The sequence below is a fragment of the Stomoxys calcitrans genome, chromosome 1 (assembly GCF_963082655.1).
Source record: "Stomoxys calcitrans chromosome 1, idStoCalc2.1, whole genome shotgun sequence".
Lineage (NCBI taxonomy): Eukaryota > Metazoa > Arthropoda > Insecta > Diptera > Muscidae > Stomoxys > Stomoxys calcitrans.
The window spans coordinates 169,448,576-169,468,726 of record NC_081552.1 but is presented as its reverse complement, the minus strand read 5'-3'; the positions used below and the strand labels follow the sequence as shown (position 1 = coordinate 169,468,726).

Genomic DNA, 20,151 nt, shown 5'->3' with positions numbered 1-20,151 from the left:
CGTATTTACTTTGTGATTGAAGTTTGGATTATGTAAAATGTGGTCTTACCGACCAAAGACACGTTTTTACCATGCCTACATTTTCGGGTTTAAGGGTTTGCTAAACAATCAAATTAACTTATTTTTGGCGAAGCTTTTCGACTTACTTCAGCATTAGGGGACTATGTTGTACAATATAAACGATCCCATTTCCAGATTTTTCTTTGAATGGTTTCCTAGGCGTAGGCCTTTGCTCTTACAAACTTTTAACAAAAGGCTACATTTATAGTCTTATTTGGTCCCATTGAGATTCCATTGCAGGATATTGTCCGGGTTTAGACCATTGTTTAATGCTTTCTATTCAAAGAATAGTAAAGCATAAAAACATTTAAATGTCAGCAAAAAGTGTGTTGTTGCTAGAAGCATTTGACTGGTTTCCTTTATCACGATTTAATTTTCGACCAAGAAAAATGATCAGAAGGAGATGAATTCCAACTAGAGTAAGTTGTACAGCACACATCTGAATTTGAACTTGTTTCATAAGCGCAATAGAAAACAAATCAAATCTTACTTCCCTTATTCAAATCCAATTTATCCAACGATGCTAATAGCAACAAACACAAACATCTTTTGCAAAACTCTCTATATTCGTAAGCACCACCACCGAAGCATGGGGTTATATTCATTTTGACATTCCGTTTGCAACACATCAAAATATCCATTTCCGACACTATAAAGTATATATATTCTTGATCGTCTGTTTGCGTTTTCTTTTTTTTGGTCTTAAAATCTTATTTAGATTCCATTACAGGATGTTGTCCGGCTATAGACCATTTCGTTCAATGCTTTCTATTCAATAAATAGTACAGCCAAGAACTTTCAAACTTTCTGGCTTTCTGTGTCGCGATTTCTGATTCGTCAGAATCTTCATGAGCAGAAATTTATCAAACGGATCATGGTGCTTTACATACCAACCCAACTAGAGTAGGTTGCAAAGCACACATCTGAATTTGAACAGGGCCCTTTAAGACGACTTGATTTACAAGCGCAATAGAATACAAGTAAAATCTTACTTCCCTCATTCAAATCCAACTTATCAACAATGCCAATAGCAACAAACAAACACAATTTTGCCGAACTTATTTGTTCCCTGCACTGAGTTCAACCATCGGCTGATGCTGACAGTGATGTTTTGTATATAGGCAGTGAAACCTACACCACATGCGACGTGCCCTTCGTATGGTTTGTCTGTTTGCGCTTTATTTTTTTTTTTTTGTCTTGAAATCTTATTTAGATTCCATTGCAGGATATTGTCCGGCTGTAGACCATTTCGTTCAAAGCTTTCTATTCAATGAAAAGTATAGCAAAGAACATTCAAAACTAAGGAAAAATGTGTGATAGGTTAGGTTAGGCTGAAAAGAGGGTGCAGATATTAATCTGCCACATGCCATTATAGACATACAACTAAGCCAGTAATCGGCTAGTTTTGCGCACTAAAAACTAAAAAGTAACTTCGAAAAAGAAAATCAAATACAAATGCTACATACAAAATACTTAATTGTTTTCCAGTGTCCCCACCTAAGTGCCGGTACAGTCTTTAAAAATGAAGAAAATGGGCTGAAACTTTTCACAGATTTCTTTTTTTTTTTGTCCATAGGCAGATTAGGTTCGAAGATGGGCTATATCGGGCTATAACTTGATATAGCTTCCAAATAAACAGATTTGCCAGTTTAAGGTCTAAGGCCCATTTAAGTCACAGTTATTATCCGATTTCGTTGAAATTTGTTACAATGAGTTGTGTGAGGCGCCTCGACGTCCGTTTTCAATCCGGCTGAAATACGTCTATATTTTTATATACCTATCATATATACCGATTTTCCAATTGAGGGTTTTGGGCCCGTAAATGGCAAATTTATTATCCCATTTCGCTTAAATTTGTCGCAGTGAGTTGACTTCATCTTTCGTGTTCAATATGGCTCAGATCCGTCTATATTTGGATGTGGTAAAGTAAGGTTAGGTTGAAATGAGAGTGCGGATATTAGTCCGCCCCATGCCACTGTGGACATACGCCAGAACCAGTCAAATCTGCTTTTTGTGCTCTCTAACAACAACAACCGACGTCTGTTGGCACGAAAGACGGGCAATGGAAATAGAGGCGTACACGTGAGTCGTAAGTTGTCGTGTCACGCGAGTCATGTGATTCGAGAGTAAGATCTAAATATAATCATGTGGTCGTGCGTTACCGTGATTGAATTAAAACTCCTCGTGTGTGAGCGTGAGTGAGTGAAATCATCATCAATCATTCTCACGACACTAATCGCGAGACACTCATGGCAGCAGGTTGTACGTGCCGCCTCAGTGTATAAGACACTGCTACAACAACAACAACGAGACATTCACGACTCACGGGACACGCACAACTCACGGGACACGCACAACTCACGAGACGCTCTGACTCAGAAGAACTAAAATGTAAAAGAATAAAAAAACACAAAATTTTTCGCATGCTCTCAACGTGTGAATCTGTCTAAAAATGAAAAAGCAAATAAGTGGTTATGCAGGGCTGATACATTTTATACATTAATACTTGTACGTTAAAATGCTGTATGATTTGAGACGCATGGAAAAATATTTTTTAATTAGTCTAGTGTTTTGTGAGTCGGGCGTGATAAAATTTTTGTCTCATGAGCGTGCGTGAATAAAAAATTTTTCCCTTGATAGCCAGTTTACTATCCGTAAAGATGTTTACCCTCAAAGTCCTCCACATCACCTCACGCATTCCGTGATCGCCCGGATCAGGACCGTATTATGTACAGGCAGCCTAAAACAGATCTCAGTCCCTGGGTTTTCAAGCTCACATATTTGGATATAGCTGTCATGTTTACCAATATTATCTATCTGATTTCGTTTCACAGTGAGCTGTGTTGGGCTCCTTGACATTCGTACCGAGTATGGCTAAGATCGGCGTATAAATTGGGATATAGCTGTAATATATACCGATCTCTCTATTGTATTCTTCCTGTCTGTCTGTCTGAGCTGTCTTAAGTTCTTCGACATCCGTTTTCAATGTGGCCCAGATCGGCCTATTTTTGTATATAGCTTTTATAAATATAAATACCGATCTACTCCTAAACATCCTAAATATGATGTAGATCGGACAATATTTGGTTATAACTACTATATGGGCCAATCTCCCGTTTTAAGATCAAGGACAATGACTTGTGTTAGAGCCCTCGACATCCCCGACGAGTTTCGTCCACATCGAAACATATCTGGATATATCTACTGAGGTTTTCACCGAACTTGACGTAAGAGGTTGTGGGCAGAGAAAGTTTGGCCTGGACGAACGTAATGCGTTTTTATTACTTGCTAATTTTGGCTAATCTTAACACAGTATACCTAAGTTGACCATCTGTCGCGCCGCTTTCCAATACCGCTTTTCTTAAAAAATTCTCGCTTTTCCGGAAAATTTCTCCCTTTTTTATTTTTTAATAACCTTTTCCAAAAATGTGGTTCAATTTGCTTAAAGGGGAACATAAGAATATAATTTGAGGTTTAAAGGTTGATTAAAAAAAAAAAAATAAATAAAAAAAGGTCTTGTTTTAGAAAGTTAAAATCAAATGAATTTTCTGCAAAGTAAAAGGCGATAGCGTTTCAGCAAATCAAGTTGAATCGTCAGGCAAGGAATTCATCAAAGCAAGTCCATAAAGAATGAGATGGAATATATTCCACCTTATTCCCGTTTTCGAAGGCGAAAATCGACAGCAGTCGTAGACGAAGGCGAATTTCACATTTTGTGGTATTTTGTAACTTATCGCCTTCGACAGCTTTAAAATAGAAAAATTTTATGGTAAATAAAAAAAAATATAAAAGTAGGTTCCATACTCTTTCGACAAACAGGCGCGATGTAGTTAAGAATGCAATTAACTTATATATCAAGCGTTTTCGTCAAATTTGACAGTAGAATTTGACTTATGTTATACCAAAAATGTAAAAGAAGTTTTGTCTTCGACAACCATAATATCATTTTGTAAAAATTTCCACATTTGCCTACGCCATTACCTACTGGAAATTAAATGGTTAACAGGCAAATGAATTTCTTACAAAATAACTCTAAAATAGATGAAAGATATGTGGACACATGCTGAATTATCTTTAAAGAAGTAAAAACGTGTTAAATTCGGGCGTGCCGAACTTTGGATACCGACAACCATATATATATATATTAATTATCATATTTTATTATAACTCCACTAACATTTCCATAGTTATTTCTAAATAGGGCCTGACTGGATCATATTATATTCAGGTCCCAAGAACTCTTTGACAAGTAACAGTTTCAGCGAAATCGGGCAATAAATCCGCTTTTTATGGGATTTAGACCCTGAATTGCAACATCGGTCTACACTTCTACTTTAATTGGCTATGACAGAATATTTGTTCTACTAGCCGAACGTAGCTTTCCAAGCGCCTCGATCTTCTGCGTTCATTCTAAAATCTCTGACACCAAGTTTCGAGGTGTCTCCCACAACTTGATCTTTTCATCGGGCTTTTGGTCTTCCCTGTTTGCGTGTACCACCGTGTTTACCTTCAAAAGACTTCTTTGCTGGAGCTTCTTCATCCATTCTGACAACATGACCCAGCCAACACAGCCGTTGTATTTTGATGCGTGTAACTATGCTATCGTCGTCATACAGCTCGTGGTTCATACGTCGCCTATATTCTCTATTAACGCAGACTGATCCATATATTTTACGAAGAATCTCTCTCAAATACTCCAAGCACTGCCTCATCTGCTTTCACAAGTACCCATGCTTCAGAACCATATAACAGCACGGGTATTATCAGTGTCTTGCATAGTGTAATCTTCGCCTTTCGAGATGTGGCCTTGTTTCTAAACTGCTTACTTAGTGCAAAGTAACATCTGTTTGCCAGCATTATTCTTCGCTCGGTTGTGCAAGGCTTTTTGTGAGTTGAAACTATCCATTTCGTCTTATCTCCATTTACTGCCAGACCCATGTTCACTGACTCCCTTTCGATTCTTTCAAAGGCTGCAGTTACTACTTCCGGTGACCGACCTATGATATCGATGTAGTCGGCATAGGCGAGTAGCATGTGTTCTCTTGTGATTAGTGTGCCATATCTATTCACATCTGCATCTCGTATAATTTTCTCCAACAGGATATTAAAGACATCACACGATAGGCTGTCTCCTTGTCTGAAACCTCGTTTGGTATTAAATGTTTCGGAGAGATTCTTTCCTATTCTTACTGAGGAACGCGTATCAGCAAGTGTCATCCTGCAGAGTCTTAATAATTTTGCAGGGATATCAAACTCAGTAATGGCTTGAAATACCTTTGAACGTTAAAGAGTATCGAAGGCGACTTTGTAGTCTACAAAGAGATGGTAGGTGTTGATTTGTCCTTCTTGGCTCTTTTCCAGTGTGAATATCTGGTCTAGGGTGGATTTACCAGGTCTAAAGCCGCATTGATAGGGCCCAATTATCTCATTGACTTTAGGTTTTAATCTTTCACACAGTACGCTCGAGAGTACCTTGTATGCGATGAGGAAACTTATTCCTCTGCAGTTGGCACATTCCGTCTTGTCTCATTTCTTGTGTACGGGACATAGTATGCTGAGGTTCCAATCATCGGGTATGCGTTCTTCTAGCCAGAGTGCGCAGATAAGCTGATGCATACGGCTTATCAGCGTGTCGCCTCCGGTCTTAAATAGTTCAGCGGTGAACCCGTCAGATCCTGCTGCCTTGTTCTTTTGTCGAGTCACTGCTACTTGGACCTCATTTTGCCTAGGTGGTAAATATTCTATACCATCATCAGGGATTGGTTCTGCGGTATCCTCTTCGCCGCCAACGTCGGACACTAGCAGTTGGGTAAAATGTTCTTTCCATATCCTCAGGGATTGGTTCTGTGGTATCCTCTTCCCCGCCAACGTCGGACACTAGCAATTGGATAAAATGTTTATCTGTGTCAGTTTCCAGATTTCCTTCTTTGTCTCTGCAGGAGGATATGCCTGCACCAAAGCCATCGGTTTGATGTTTAATTCTTTGGTAGAATTTCCGGACTTTGTTCTGACTCCTGTACATCTCAATTCGCTCACACTCACGTCTTTCCATTTCCTTTTTCTTTCTGCGGAATAGACGTTTCTCTTCTCTCCTTATCTCCCGAAACCTCTCCTTCATCTGGCGCGTTGCTACTGATTGCAGGGTTGCTCTATATGCCGCATTCTTGGCTTCAGTAGCATCTCGACACTCTTGGGTTTCTTGGAGGAGGCTTCCGGTACCCAAGTTCGAATTTCGCGACATTTTCCATGGAGTGGGCAATAGTTTGCCACTGCGCCATTATGTCATCGGAACAAGGAGTGCTTTCATCAAGCAGTTGGGTTAGTCGAGTGGAGTATGCCGCTGCCATTTGTTGTGTTTGCAGCTTTTCAATGTCCAGCTTCCGTGCAGTGTCAGATACTTTCCTGGCCATGTTCAAACGGGTGCGAACCTTTGTTGCAACAAGGTAATGATCAGAATCTATATTCGCTCCACGGATCGATCGTACATCTAACACGCTGGATGAATGCCTTCCAACGTGATCAATTTGGTTCCTCGTGTTTTGATCGGTTGACAGCCATGTGGCTTTGTGAATATTTTTATGTTGAAATCTGGTGCTACTAACTACCATGTTTTTTGCCGAGGCGAAATCTATCAGCCTCAACCCATTACTGGGCGTTATCTCGTTGAGGCAAAACTTTCCGACTGTTTGACCAAAAATATCTTCCTTCCCTATCTTCGCATTAAAATCTCCCAGAACGATTTTAATATCATGGGCGGGGCAGCGGTCATATTCTCTCTCTAGGCGCTCGTAGAAAATATCCTTGGTCTACTCGTCTTTGTCTTCTGTCGGGGCATGGGCACAAATAAGGCTGATGTTGAAGAATTTGCTTTTATGCGGATATTGGCTAGCCTCTCATCCACCGGAGTCAAGCTGGAGACAAGGTGTTTCCGTCTCCGACTAACCACAAATCCACAGCCAAATTCATGCTCGTGTTAGAACAGCTATAGTATAGCTCATTACCTTTTGGTGTTGTAGTGACGCTATTCCCAGTCCATTGCACTTCCTGTAAGGCGGTTATATCTACCTTGTACTTCTCTAATGCATCCGCCAGCGAGTATACTGCACGTTATCTATAAAGAGTGCAGACATTCCAGGTGCAAATCCGCAAATCATGGTCCTTTTTCATTTACGTGGGTCGTCAACGTTGGGGGGGTCCGTTTTTATACCCTCCACCATAGGATGGGGGGTATACTAATTTCGTCATTCTGTTTGTAACTACTCGAAATATTCGTCTGAGACCCCATAAAGTATATATATTCTTGATCGTCGCGACATTTTATGTGTATCCAGCCATGTCCGTCCGTCTGTCGAAAGCACGCTAACTTCCGAAGAAGTAAAGTTAGCCGCTAGAAATTTTGCACAAATACTTCTTATTAGTGTAGGTCGGTTAGTATTGTAAATGGGCCATATCGGTCCATGTTTTGATATAGCTGCCATATAAACCGATCTTGGGTCTTGACTTCTTGAGCCTCTAGAGTGCGCAATTATTATCCGATTTGTCTGAAATTTTGTGCGACGGATCCTCTCATGACCATCAACATACGTGTTTATTATGGTCTGAATCGGTCTATAGCCCGATACAGCTCCCATATAAATCGATCTCTCTATTTTAATTCTTGAGCCCCAAAGGGCGCAATTCTTATTCGAATTGGCTGACATTCTACACAGGTCTCCAACATATAATTTAATTGTGGTCTAAAGCGGATCATATCTTGATATCGCTCTAATAGCAGAGCAAATCTTTTCTTATATCATTCTTTGCCTAAGAAGAGATGTCGGGAAAAGAACTCGACGAATGCGCTCCATGGTGGAGGGTATATAAGATTCGGCCCGGCCGAACTTAGCACGCTTTTACTTGTTGATTTTAAATATTCGCAAGAAATGCAAAAATGGAACATCCACTCGGGTTTGCTTCCCACTGCACATATACGGCCGATTTCAATGTAACGTAAGCCTTACGTTGTGGAATGTCTAAACGCTGTACTTAAAATGATTTTCGTGCTATTATATTGATCTTATCGTAGCATTAAATCGTGTTTTAATATTATCGACATTAGAGTTGCCTCAACGGGCATTAAAATAGCTAAGCGGGTCTTATCGTTAGTAAAACCGAGCTGAGCAGCTATAAATGAATGAAACTGAATAATAGGTGCATAATATATTTACTATCATGAACTATTCATTATATTTTAAAATATGAATTTATACAAAAATCACGAATTTCATAAAAATGAGTGGAAACTCGTTATACTCGTACATTCAATCAAAGAAGATTTCGCTCAAACGGTTAAAGAGTTCCCAGACTTGAGTAAAAATAAGAATGAACCTTTTGAATTGCTGAATTTAAATAGTTTTCTATTCCCCATTCTTCTTCTTCCCCTATTCCCCGTTCTTCGACTTCCCCACTTCAGTCGTTGCGGCTGCAATTTCACTTGGGAAACAGAGACTAAAGAGACTGGGGTTTGAATTGCAATCTGTGAGTACAACAACGATTTATACAGTCCACTTGCAGGAAACTCACAAGATTGTTCACAGCTTGAATTTCTCTCCTGGTTCTCTAAAAATTGCTTATGTTGCCACCCTTTATTGAAGGCCAACCGTAGCGCAGAGGTTAGCATGCCCATCTATGACGCTAAACACTAGGGTTCGCATGCTGGCAAGAACATCAGCAACAATTTTCAGTGGGGTTATCCCCTCCTACCCTTCTACCACCCTTTGATATTAAGCAATCACATAAATTCCTTCAGTATATTTTTGTATTCTCGAAATTATCAATGCCTTTTCTGTAACTGGCGTTTTATTCAAATGTAATTTGACCCAGCAAAATGTTTGCTTTCCAAGATGTAGAAAAAATTTAGTTTTTTGAGATCTGCATGTACTTCAAAACTGCACCAAATGTTGTGATTTTAACATGGAGCTGTCGCCGAAAAACTCAAAATTTTTTCTACATCCTTTTCATCGAATTTTATTCCCTTCTTTTATTGCTGTGTCGGTTCAATATTTTCAATGTGGTTTAGTGTTTTGCAAACATCCCTCTCTTAAAGCACCTAACTTAAATAGTCAAAAATGGCGTACAGCACACAGCCAATATGTGCCACTTGGAAGCTACTAAACATGCAATTCATTCATGTCAAAATCGGTTCATAGCCTGATATAGCTGCCATATAAACCGATCTGGGGTCTTGACTTTTTGTGCCACTAGAGTTCGCAATTCTCATCCGATTTGCCTGTAATTTTGCACGTGGTGTTTTGTTTTCACTTCCAACAACTGTGCTAAGTATGATTCAAATCGGTTCATGACCTGGTATAGCTGCCTTATAAACCGATCTTGGATCTTGACTTCTTGAGCCGCTGGAGGGCGCAATTCTCATCCGATTTGGCTGAAATTTGACATGAGGTGTTTTGTTATGACTTCCAATAACTGTGCTAAGTATGGCGCAAATCTGCACATAACCTGATATAGCCGCCATATAAACCGATCTGGGATCTTGCCTTCTTGAACCTCTAGAGGGTGCAATTCTCATCTGATTTGGCAGAATTTTTGTACAACGGCTTCTCCCGTGACTTTCATATATACGTGTTCAATATGGTCTGAATCGATCTATAGCTTGATACAGCTCCCATATGAACCGATCTCCCGACTTTGTTTGTTGAGCCCCTACAAGCCGCAATTCTTATCCGAATGAACTGAAATATTACACAATGTTCAGCATTCAATTCATTTGTGGTCCGAATCGGACTATAACTTGATATACAGCGGTCAAAAAAAGTATTCATCATTCAATGTTTTTTTTTTTAATAAGTCTACAAAAGACAATTGGAATAAAAACATATTAAACTAATGATGCAGTAGTGCTTGTGTGATATATATGTACACAATTTCATTGTTTTTAAAGAAAAAAATAGTATTTATTGGAACAAAAAGGGCCATTTTACAGCTGAACACAAAAAATTAAACAAAAAAAGTATTCATCATTGCAAAAAAACAAAAAAATAAATAACATAATTTAAAAAAATTAATACTTTGTTATTCGACCACCGCGTCTTATAACTTCTTTTAAACGGTTTGACATCGATTGGACTAATTTAGCGGTTATATTTTGGTCTATATTAGTCCATTCCTCCATTATCACCTGTTGCATTTGACTCTTGCTCGAAAAATTGCGCGTTCTCAATTTGCGTTCGAGATGTTCAATTGGGTTCAAGTCGGGACTTTGAGGAGGAGTTTTAATGACTTTGGGGCAGTTATACAGCATCCACATCTTGGTATTTAAAGCAGAATGTTTGGGGTCATTATCTTGATAATATTGAAAGTTATTACCAAGCCCAAGTTTTACAGCACTATCTTTTAAATTCCTCTTTAAAATGTCAATGTAATACTTATGATCCATTACTCCATTAATAATTTCAAGATTTCCCGCTCCTGAAGCCGCCATACACCCCCAAACCATTAAACCACCTCCACCATGTTTAACAGTAGCAACTGTGTTTCGTTCTTCAAGCTCTGTATTTGGTTTTCTGTACACTATGACCTTTCCATCGCACCCAAAAAGATTAAACTTGCTCTCGTCTGCAAAAATGACTGTTTTCCAAAATGATTCGGGCTGTTTTACATACATTTTTGCGAAGTTTAGCCTTTTCACTCGGTTTATTTTATTTATAAAGGGCTTCTTACGTGCAGTTCTTCCTCTGTAACTATGCCTTTTGAGTGTATTTCGAATTGTTTGTGTAGTAACTTCCTTCCCTAAATATTCCATAGTGTTTTTACGAAGAATGGTCGTATTTGTCTTCGGAGTTTTCTGAACTTGCCGCACTAGCCAACGCACATCTCCAACTGAAAGTGCTTTTGGTCGACCAGATCTTGGTTTATTGTCAACAGTTTTCGTTTCTGTCCACTTTCTGATGATGGATTGTATAGTAGATCGTGGTCTATTTAATATTTCACTGATAGTTTTTTGAGTTAAACCATTCCTGTGGTGTTTTATTATCAAAACTTTTACCTCATCAGAAACCTCGTTTTGCTTACGACCCATTTTGACAAAAACTATATTTTCAATGAAATTAAATATTTGCTGTCAAGGGCAAAGCCTCCTTTACTAAATAAAACAGAAAAGGGGGATTCCCAAATAATATTTGAATTTGACTTTGATGATAGCACATCAATGATGAATACTTTTTTTGTTCTGTTTTTGGTGTTATTATATAAAATTGCATTTTTTGCGCTAATTAAATTTATTTTTTGAATTTATTTTAAAACATATTACGAAAAATAAACTATTGCATAAAACTGCATTATTTGTTTACTTTAAATTTTCTTCAATTACCCAAAATAAGTGAATTTATTATCAATTTTGCTAATGATGAATACTTTTTTTGACCGCTGTAGCTCCAATAGCAAAACAGTTCTTATTTATTATTCTTTGTCTGGCTTAAAATGGATACCGCGCACAGAACTCGACAAATGCGATCCATGGTGGAGGGTATATAAGATTCGGCCCGGCCGAACTTAGCACGCTCTTGCTTGTTTCGTTTGATTTTTCCCATTTTGCAACGGTTTCAATAGGATTGAAGTCCGGCGATTGAGGTGGTCATTGCATTACATTATTAATTTTTTCCGTGAACCAAAATTTCAGTGCCTTAGGATAGCCAGGGGCCTTCAAATTGACTCCTTAAATATTTGTTCGGGCTGCGAAAGCGCATTAGTTGTCCGATTTTTAAATTTGATACCTTGTTTGAAAGAGATTACAAAGTCCTAAAAAAATGGCCCATTATATAGGATATCTCTTATGGTGTGCAAAATAAAAACCTTCCAATTTTTATTTTTAAAATCCGAACTAACGGGTCGATGATGGATAGCAATCAACGTTCAGTTGAGTGGTCGGCTGACAACGCAACCAAAATAAAAATTTGCATTATGTATGACAACTTTTGTCAGTTGATGCCGGTAATAGTGTTTTGGCAGTAATTTAATATCGTTCATTCCTAAACGATGTGCATTTGTCATCCAAAATAAAGGATTCGCAGCGAAACATTGATTTCAATATATTTTTTTGCACCAGAAATTGGGGGTGCTTTAGTTTTGTCAGCTTACATTTTCGACTTAAAATGATTTTTGAATTTTAATTTTTTTTTTTTTATTGAATTCCAAATTTTTTAAGATTGTATTTTTCAATAAACAAAAAATTTTGTTGGCTTTGTTTTCTTAAATAAATTATTATTTAAAAAAAAATGTGCTGAGTGTGTGCTTGGGTTTGGCCGATACTGTACCTTATACATACCTCATACTGGTGGTATAAATGGGAGAGTAAATGTAACAGTTATGGTATGGCTTGTTTGTGCGTACTCATTGCACACCCAGTTGCCCAGTCAGTTTCCAGTTGGCACTATCACCGTTTAGTAGCTAACTTTTAAAGCCAATGTTGTCTGCAGTTGTATTTTACGCAAAATTCTAAGGAACGTATTTATTAATGCATTTGGCCCTTAAATACTATTTACCAAATTAGTAATAAGTAGTGATAACAGGGGTCGTTTTAAAAAAATGAAAAATTCACATGCTACTGTGACCGATCATTTTTTTGTTCTTTTTTCTTTAAACCAATTTTAGAACAGCCGGCGTATTTTTTTTATGTATTTCTCTTTAAATTTTTTTTAAGTGATTTCTAAATCTTTTTAGGATTTAATTTAATTTTTTTTTTTACCACACAGAATATCTGCCATTACACAAAAATATTGCATTGGAAAAGGTACAGCTAAAGCAGGGTTGTCGAGCTTGGTTAAGGTGGTAATTGCATCATAGATGCGTTTTCGCATTTAAATACGATTTAAATACAACATACCAACGCACGGCCCTTGAAGCCATCACACCTAACATGGTTGAAAAGTCTTCTAACCAAAGACGAAACGCGTCCCATAGTGGTTGGTGTGTGTTGCTACCTTTGGCTTTCCTTTTCCATTTGCATCTTCGATCATTCAGCTCGTCTCGAAAGAGAAACAAACAAAAAAATAATTTAATTTAATTGAGAAACTTATTGCTATGCAGTAATGCTTGTTCCATCATTAACAAAATGATGGTGGTAGGCTAGAAGATGCGTGGAAAACCACCAGACATGAGATGGTGAGTTCCAATCTCCTCGTCAACCACTGACAAAATTTATGAAATTATTTAAGTAGAGTAATAAGTAGAGAGAGTGACAGAGGAATCCCCGAGAGCAAGCAGAAAAATAAAAAAATAAATATTTCAAACATTGACAAATGTCAAAAGAAACTAATTACATAGACAAATTATATATATATGTATAAAGAATTTGAACTACGCACATAAACTGGTTGGTGGCGCTTGTGAATATAGATACACATAGCCCACTTTTATGATTGGTTAAAGAACACAAAATAAAATTATAAATCAAATCAACTCTTTTACATATATTTTTTCTTCATATTCCTAACATTAAAAAACAAAAACAAATTCTAAGTTTGGTTAAGCACTTTCACTCTAGAGCGATTTAAATATGATAACAATTAAATATAAGCACCACAAAGTCTGCGTTCAGTAATTAAAAGTAACCAAAAGAGTTATTTAAACACAAAATAAAAACATATTAACACATTCCTAATATTTGGTAGGATAGCCACGTTGTTTTAAGACTGCACTTAGTCTATTTGGCATGGAGTTTACCAACTTCTCTGTTTCCTCAGATGTTATTTTCGCCGATTCTGTCTGCATGACACTTCGTAACATCTCCTTGCTGGTTATAACATGCTAACGAATTTTTTTCTCCAATAGATCCCAGAGATGCTCAATGGGGTTGAGACCGGTGATTGGGGTGGTGTTTTAAGCTGCTTTGGAGTGTTATTTGGAAGTCAAAGCCTAACAACCTGCGATGTATGCTTTGGATCGTTATCTTGTTGGAACCAAAATGTCGTTGCTAACCCTAGTTTAGCAGCACTTGGTTTTAAATTTTTTTTTTTTTTTCAAAATATTGAGATAACCCCATTTATCCATTTTGGACTCAATAAATTATAATTGACCCACTCCACTAGCAGCCATACACTCCCACTCCATAACTCCACCACCACCGTGCTTCACCGTTCCAACTAAATTTTGTTTGTCCAGCTCAGTCCCGGACTTGCGCCACACTATTTGTTGGCCTTTAATGCCAAAAATACAGAATTTGCTCTTGTCGGAGAAAATAATTTGTTTCCAGAATTCAGGAGGCTTATTGATGAAAATATTAGCGAATGCAATCCGCTTTTGGCTGTTTATGACTGAAATATACGGCTTTCTTCGAGCAACTCTTCAACGAAATCCAGCTCTATGTAATATTTTTCTGGCAGTTTCGGCACAGATGTTTTTTTTTAACATTGTTTTAATATTTTCAACAATTTTGGTTGATGTTATACGAGGGTTGTTGCTTGCCATTTTAATCACTTTGCGCTCTTCTCTAACGGATAATTTTTTTGGACGCCCAGGCCGAAGCTTTGAAGTTATAATGCCAGTTTCTTTGTAATTATTAATTTCGCGCTGGACAGAAGAATACGTTCTTCCAACTGTTCCAAATTTATTAATATATAAAAAAACACGTGTAACTATCGCTTGTTATGATAATGAACTGAAACTGATCAAAAATAAGAACAAGCATCATAAAAAGTAACGGTACTTTCGAAGTAAACAAAGTGAACGCAGACTTTTTGGTTGTCATAATTTCTTATGAGACAAAAGTACCGTTAGAACAAAAAAGCAAAAGCAAACTTTTATTCTTGTTTTTGTTTTCTAATTTAAGAAATATAAAGAAACAACATATACAACAAAACTTAACTTTATTTATTTTTTGTGTTGTTTTTTAATCATTAAAAAAGAAATTGTCACATGAACGCGACTTTATGGACTATGTGTATATGAGAATTATCTAAGAACATGCCGCAAGAAAAATTCTGCTCTCAATGGCATGCAGTTAGCGTCGTTTGCATTTTCTAAATATACATTACTTCCTTTCCCGTGAAGGAAACAATGGCGTAATGCACGTATATGGGGTTTCGGCAGCCTTAGTTTCAAATATGTTAATCTTTCTTTATTTTATTTCTTTTCTTTTGCTGTAAATTTGTTTTTTTTTAAATTTTTTCGGCAGAGCAAAAAAATAAAATAATTACCGACACCTTTAAGCTTGACATTTGTTGTAAAATTTTGAGAGCACAAACATTTCTCTGTTATTTCAATCATCTTTGCCAATTACGGAACTAGTTTGTTGGAATTACTTTAAGCACTAGTTCGACGTGAAACTAATTACTCCAATGACAAACCCATGTTAATTTCACCAGTTGTTTGCACTGAAAGTAAACAAAAGTGGAACCAGTTCTGATTACTTTAGAGCCAGTGTATAAACAGGCTTGGAACTGGCGGCCTGGACTACTGGGCAATAACATAGAGAAAAAGGTTTGTTTTGTATTCGAGTGAGGAGCATATTTATTTGTTTTTCTGTTCTCAAATAACTGTGGTACCAGAAAATAATTTTCTTATTACTTATGGTGAAACAAAATAAAATTGTGTATACATTGGCAGGGATGGTATTTTTGTACTTTGATTTTTTTTAGTGCTTTTTAAACATCGAAAGTACCACGGAACCCCCGTGAGTTATTTGGTACTTTTTCGACAGTTACTATTTTTTATTATATGTATATGAAAACTCAAGCATTACCTATCGCAAAATTGCAAATATGCTCATGAAGATTCCATTAAGGAACAGCGGCGATACTTCCTTCATATCAATGATTGTTGTCCAATACAAGTTTAAGCTCAACGAGAGGGACCTCGTTTTTATTGCCGAGTTCGAATGGCTTGCTGCAGAGCGACTTCACCTTAATAGTTAAGTTTATATAGCTGATGCAAAAATGCAAATATTGCCCATGAACATTCCACTAAGGAACAGGGGCAGCTTATTGCCTATGGTAAATACATCCCATGTGTCAATCCCCCCATGGCAGGCGGTTGTCGTACCGGATTGACCCAAGCGGCAGCCCTTGCCGATGGAGGACTTTAACCTCCCAAGTATCGAAAACCCATCTCTCATTCCTTGAGTATTTCCTAAATATAATTAAAGACATAAACCTAGAAATTCCATCACAGGCAAGATGAGTTGAAGATGTTACTTGCAGTAACGACATTTGCCAATCACAAACTTTTGTATACCCTCAATTATGTATAAGTATACCCTCAATTATGAACTATGAGCCATACTCAGAAATTTATACTTAAGCAATTGATCTACATGGCGGCTATATCGAAATGTAAAAAATACTTGAAACACTCGTGGAGAGGCTGATATAACTCATTATTATATAGAAATCGGATGAAAAATACATCCCTTAAAAGTAAATATATAGAAGGGGCTAATGAATCTCATATTCCTTATTTAAAAGGTAAAAGGTAAATTTAGGTGACCGGTCTATACGGTATACAATTCGAGTTCAGACTCGGCTACAACAAGGAGGTCCTATATCAATGAGCTTAGAACTTGGATCAGATTGCACTCATCGACATGAGAAAAGTAACTGCCGTCTTTTTTTTTTAAGGAATTTATGTGCACGTACATTATACACGCGCTGACAGACATGCACTCACTACGTTTCTGATGTATTCGCCTTTGAAACGTCTAAACTAAATTTGTTTTATGTTATGACCGTAATGGTATATTTTGGCTCCAAAAGGTACCTTTTTGACTTGTTTTTAAAACCTGATACATCGTTTTAAAAACTTGATACATCGTAGATGGGCTCCAACATACCAGTGGTCCCGTTCGGACGGCGCACAATAAATAATTGTGGTATCACCAACAATATCTGTTTGGAGCGGTCCTCTTTTTCTCTTTACTGTCACACTTGATCTCGTTGAAAAAATAACAAAAAAAAAATAATAACAAAAATTAACTTGTAACAGAAAATGAATTCTACTTAACTGTACTCATTGAATGAAGAAAATCGACCGAACTGGTACAATCAGTTTTAACAGAGCAGGCCTTTAAATTCGCACTGAAAATGATCCTAAAAATTAAGTAAATTGTCGCCAAAATGTTGAAAAAAAGGTCCGTGTGATGCAGGGTTGCCACACTATCATGATTTAAACTTTTAAGCCGAAAAATGTTCAAAACTGCTATAATTTGTTTTAGTAATGAATGGCTTTAAAAACGCCAAAATAGATTTTTCTGCAGAATTTCCTAAATTTTAAAACTATGTATCATCGATTTTTTTCAATTATACCTCAAAATGTGCCTTATTTCATCACCTTTCTACAAAGGAAATTTTGGGACAGCCATATTTTAAGGAGATACAAATAAATTAATCTGGTCACCCCAACTCTCTCAATGTTCGTCCGATTGTAATAGCATCGTCTTTTGTCGAACGATTCTCTTATGACTCCCAACATTACTGGTGAATTTCATAGAAATCGGTTCAGATTTAGATATAGCTCCCATATTATGTATCGCCCGATTTGGACTAATACGGCAATAATCTGCTCATTTCTTAACCGCTTCTCACGAAATTTTCGTAAATTTCCTTAATCTGAACCGATTTCTATGAAATTTACCAGTAATGTCGGGTAAAATCCTTTCAGATTTAGATATAGCGCCATGTGCGAGTGTATGGGAGCAACCATGACATAATTACAAGGTAGTGTACCGTAAACAGTTGAGTACAATTATTTCTCGCATAGTGCCCTATCTATCAACGAGTTTTGGTTGTGTGTGTGTGAATTAGAGTTAAGAACCATAACACACAAACAACGAAAAATTGCGCGAACTAGTTACATACACAAAATCAGAGTTGCACTAATCTCTGATTTTGACAGATAGTGTACCCAATATTTTGTTACTTGGCAACTGCCACTACCTGTAAATGTAAATGAATATATCTTGGGAGAAAGCCCCTCTTGGAGTTATAGCATGTATGCATGTATAAAACTATGTATCACAAAAGTGCAAGTTTTATAATAGTTGTTGTATAAACCACATATTTCGCTTGTGGGGGTAGCGATCCTCGTCAAACTTCTGTATGGGAGTAAGGTCGTTTCGGTACGTAGGTAACGTTGTGGCCATTAATTATTAAAAGATACGTACCGGATTGACCCGATAGAGTTCTTCATCGGCAAGGGCTGCCGCCCCAGTGTATAACACACTGCTACAACAACAACTTGTTGAAAATGACAAAATGCTGCTCTTCGCTACACCCTAAAATAGCTTTTTAAAAATAAAGTTTTTTATTATTTTAAAGCTGGACCAAGCCCCTTTTCAGATCCACTTTATTTACTTTGATCAGCGATTTGTATGTACTTTCAGATACATTTCGAAAATGTACCATATCGGACACTATCTATATACCTTTCAAGTATTTCCCATTCGGATGTAAAATATTTGTATGTAAAGATGCTTGGCTTCCGGTCGACCCGCATGTCTGTAAGTTGGTGTTTTGGGGGATGGGACAGCCCCTCAAATACTTGCCTATAAATTTGGATATCACCTTCAATACCTAAGTTGTCCTGATCAGTCTAAATTTCTGTTTGGGTGGTATTTGGGGGTGGGTAGCTGCCCCAACACTTTATTTAGCATATTATTATCAAATGGGTTCTACTGTCCTAAATACCTTTCTTTGAGTCCCATATTGGTCTTACCAGACAATTGGTCCCAAATTTCGATATCTTATTCGTACTTTTCTTCCAAAGACATATCATTTGAGCCTCATATGGTCCACGATTTTCCGTTTGGGGATGAGGCGGATGACAGACACTTGGCGCAAAATTTGCATATCAGGTTTCGTTTAGGTTAAGTTAGGTTGGGTTGGAAAGAGGGTGCGGATATTAATCCGCCCCATGCCACTATGGACATACACCTAACCCAGTAATAGGTTTGTTGTGCGCTCTAAAAACTAAAAAGGAAACTCGGAAAATAAAATTTTAGGTTAGGAATTCCGTGATACTTACAAAATCCTTAATTGTTTTCCATGCCACTCCCCTAAGTTGGTTCATGTCTGATTTTTAAGCCGCGAAAGCTGGGCAATGACATAGGAAATGCTCCAACGTCTCATCATCTTCCCCCAGGCTCTACACATGCTATCACTTGCCGCACCGATTTTGCATAAGTGAGCTCTTAGTCCTATGTGTCCTGTTATGATACCAAAAGCTATACCGACCTCCTTCTTACTTCCTTTCAGTAATGGCCTCGTCCTCTCAAGATCCGGATCACCCCATAGGATTTTAGCCTTCCTATCGATTGTTTCGCTGTGCCACAGTCGCCCACGACCTTAAAACCGACTGCGTCGACCCGAAAGGCTTCTGGTTAACCAAGTTTATTGACGGCAGATCTCTGGTCTTCACTGCCAAATCGTCTGCCCTTTCCTTCCCCCTTACTCCGTTATGGCCCGGCAGCCATAAGGAATGCGGATTGTGCCATCCCGCAGAGAAGGCGTTAATCTCTTTCTTATACTGCAAGACTGTGTGTGACCTTACCCTACTGGTTGTTAGTGCCCTTATGGCTATTTTACTTTCCGTAAAGATTTTCATACCCGACGACCTCGCGTTAGTACCACACATCACGCATTCCGTGATCACCCGGATCGCCGCCTGCAGGACCGTATTGTGGTCAGTCAGTCTAAAATAGATCTCAGTCCCTGGGTTCTCAATGTATACCCCCAGGCCCACTAAGTCCTCTAGCTTTGGTCCATCCATGCGTGATCTTCCAGATGGCAATACTAGGGTTCCGTCAATTCAAGGCTGTGTCGCTGGCAGCAGTGCCTCGCACTCGACCTCAAGTGTCGTCCTAGCCATGTCTGTCCTTCTATCTGTGGAAAGCACGCAACTTTCGAAGGAGCAAAGCTAGGCGCTTGAAATTTTGCGCCAATACTTCTTGCTAATGTAGGTAGGTCGGTTTGGATTGTAATTGGGTCATATCGGTCCATATTTAGATTTAGCTTCCATATAAACCAATCTCCTGATTATATATCTTGAGCCTTTAGAGTGCGCAATTCTTATCCGATTTGGCTGATTTGTCAAGTTCTTTTCTCTACA

The 20,151-nt window shown here is 37.8% G+C and overlaps 1 protein-coding gene across 2 annotated transcripts in view; it reads left to right on the top strand.

Moving 5' to 3' along the window:
• Positions 1–20,151, top strand: part of LOC106095933 (YTH domain-containing protein 1) — a 31,325-nt gene that overhangs the window by 10,247 nt on the left and 927 nt on the right. The gene's annotated exons all lie outside the window — the stretch shown is intronic.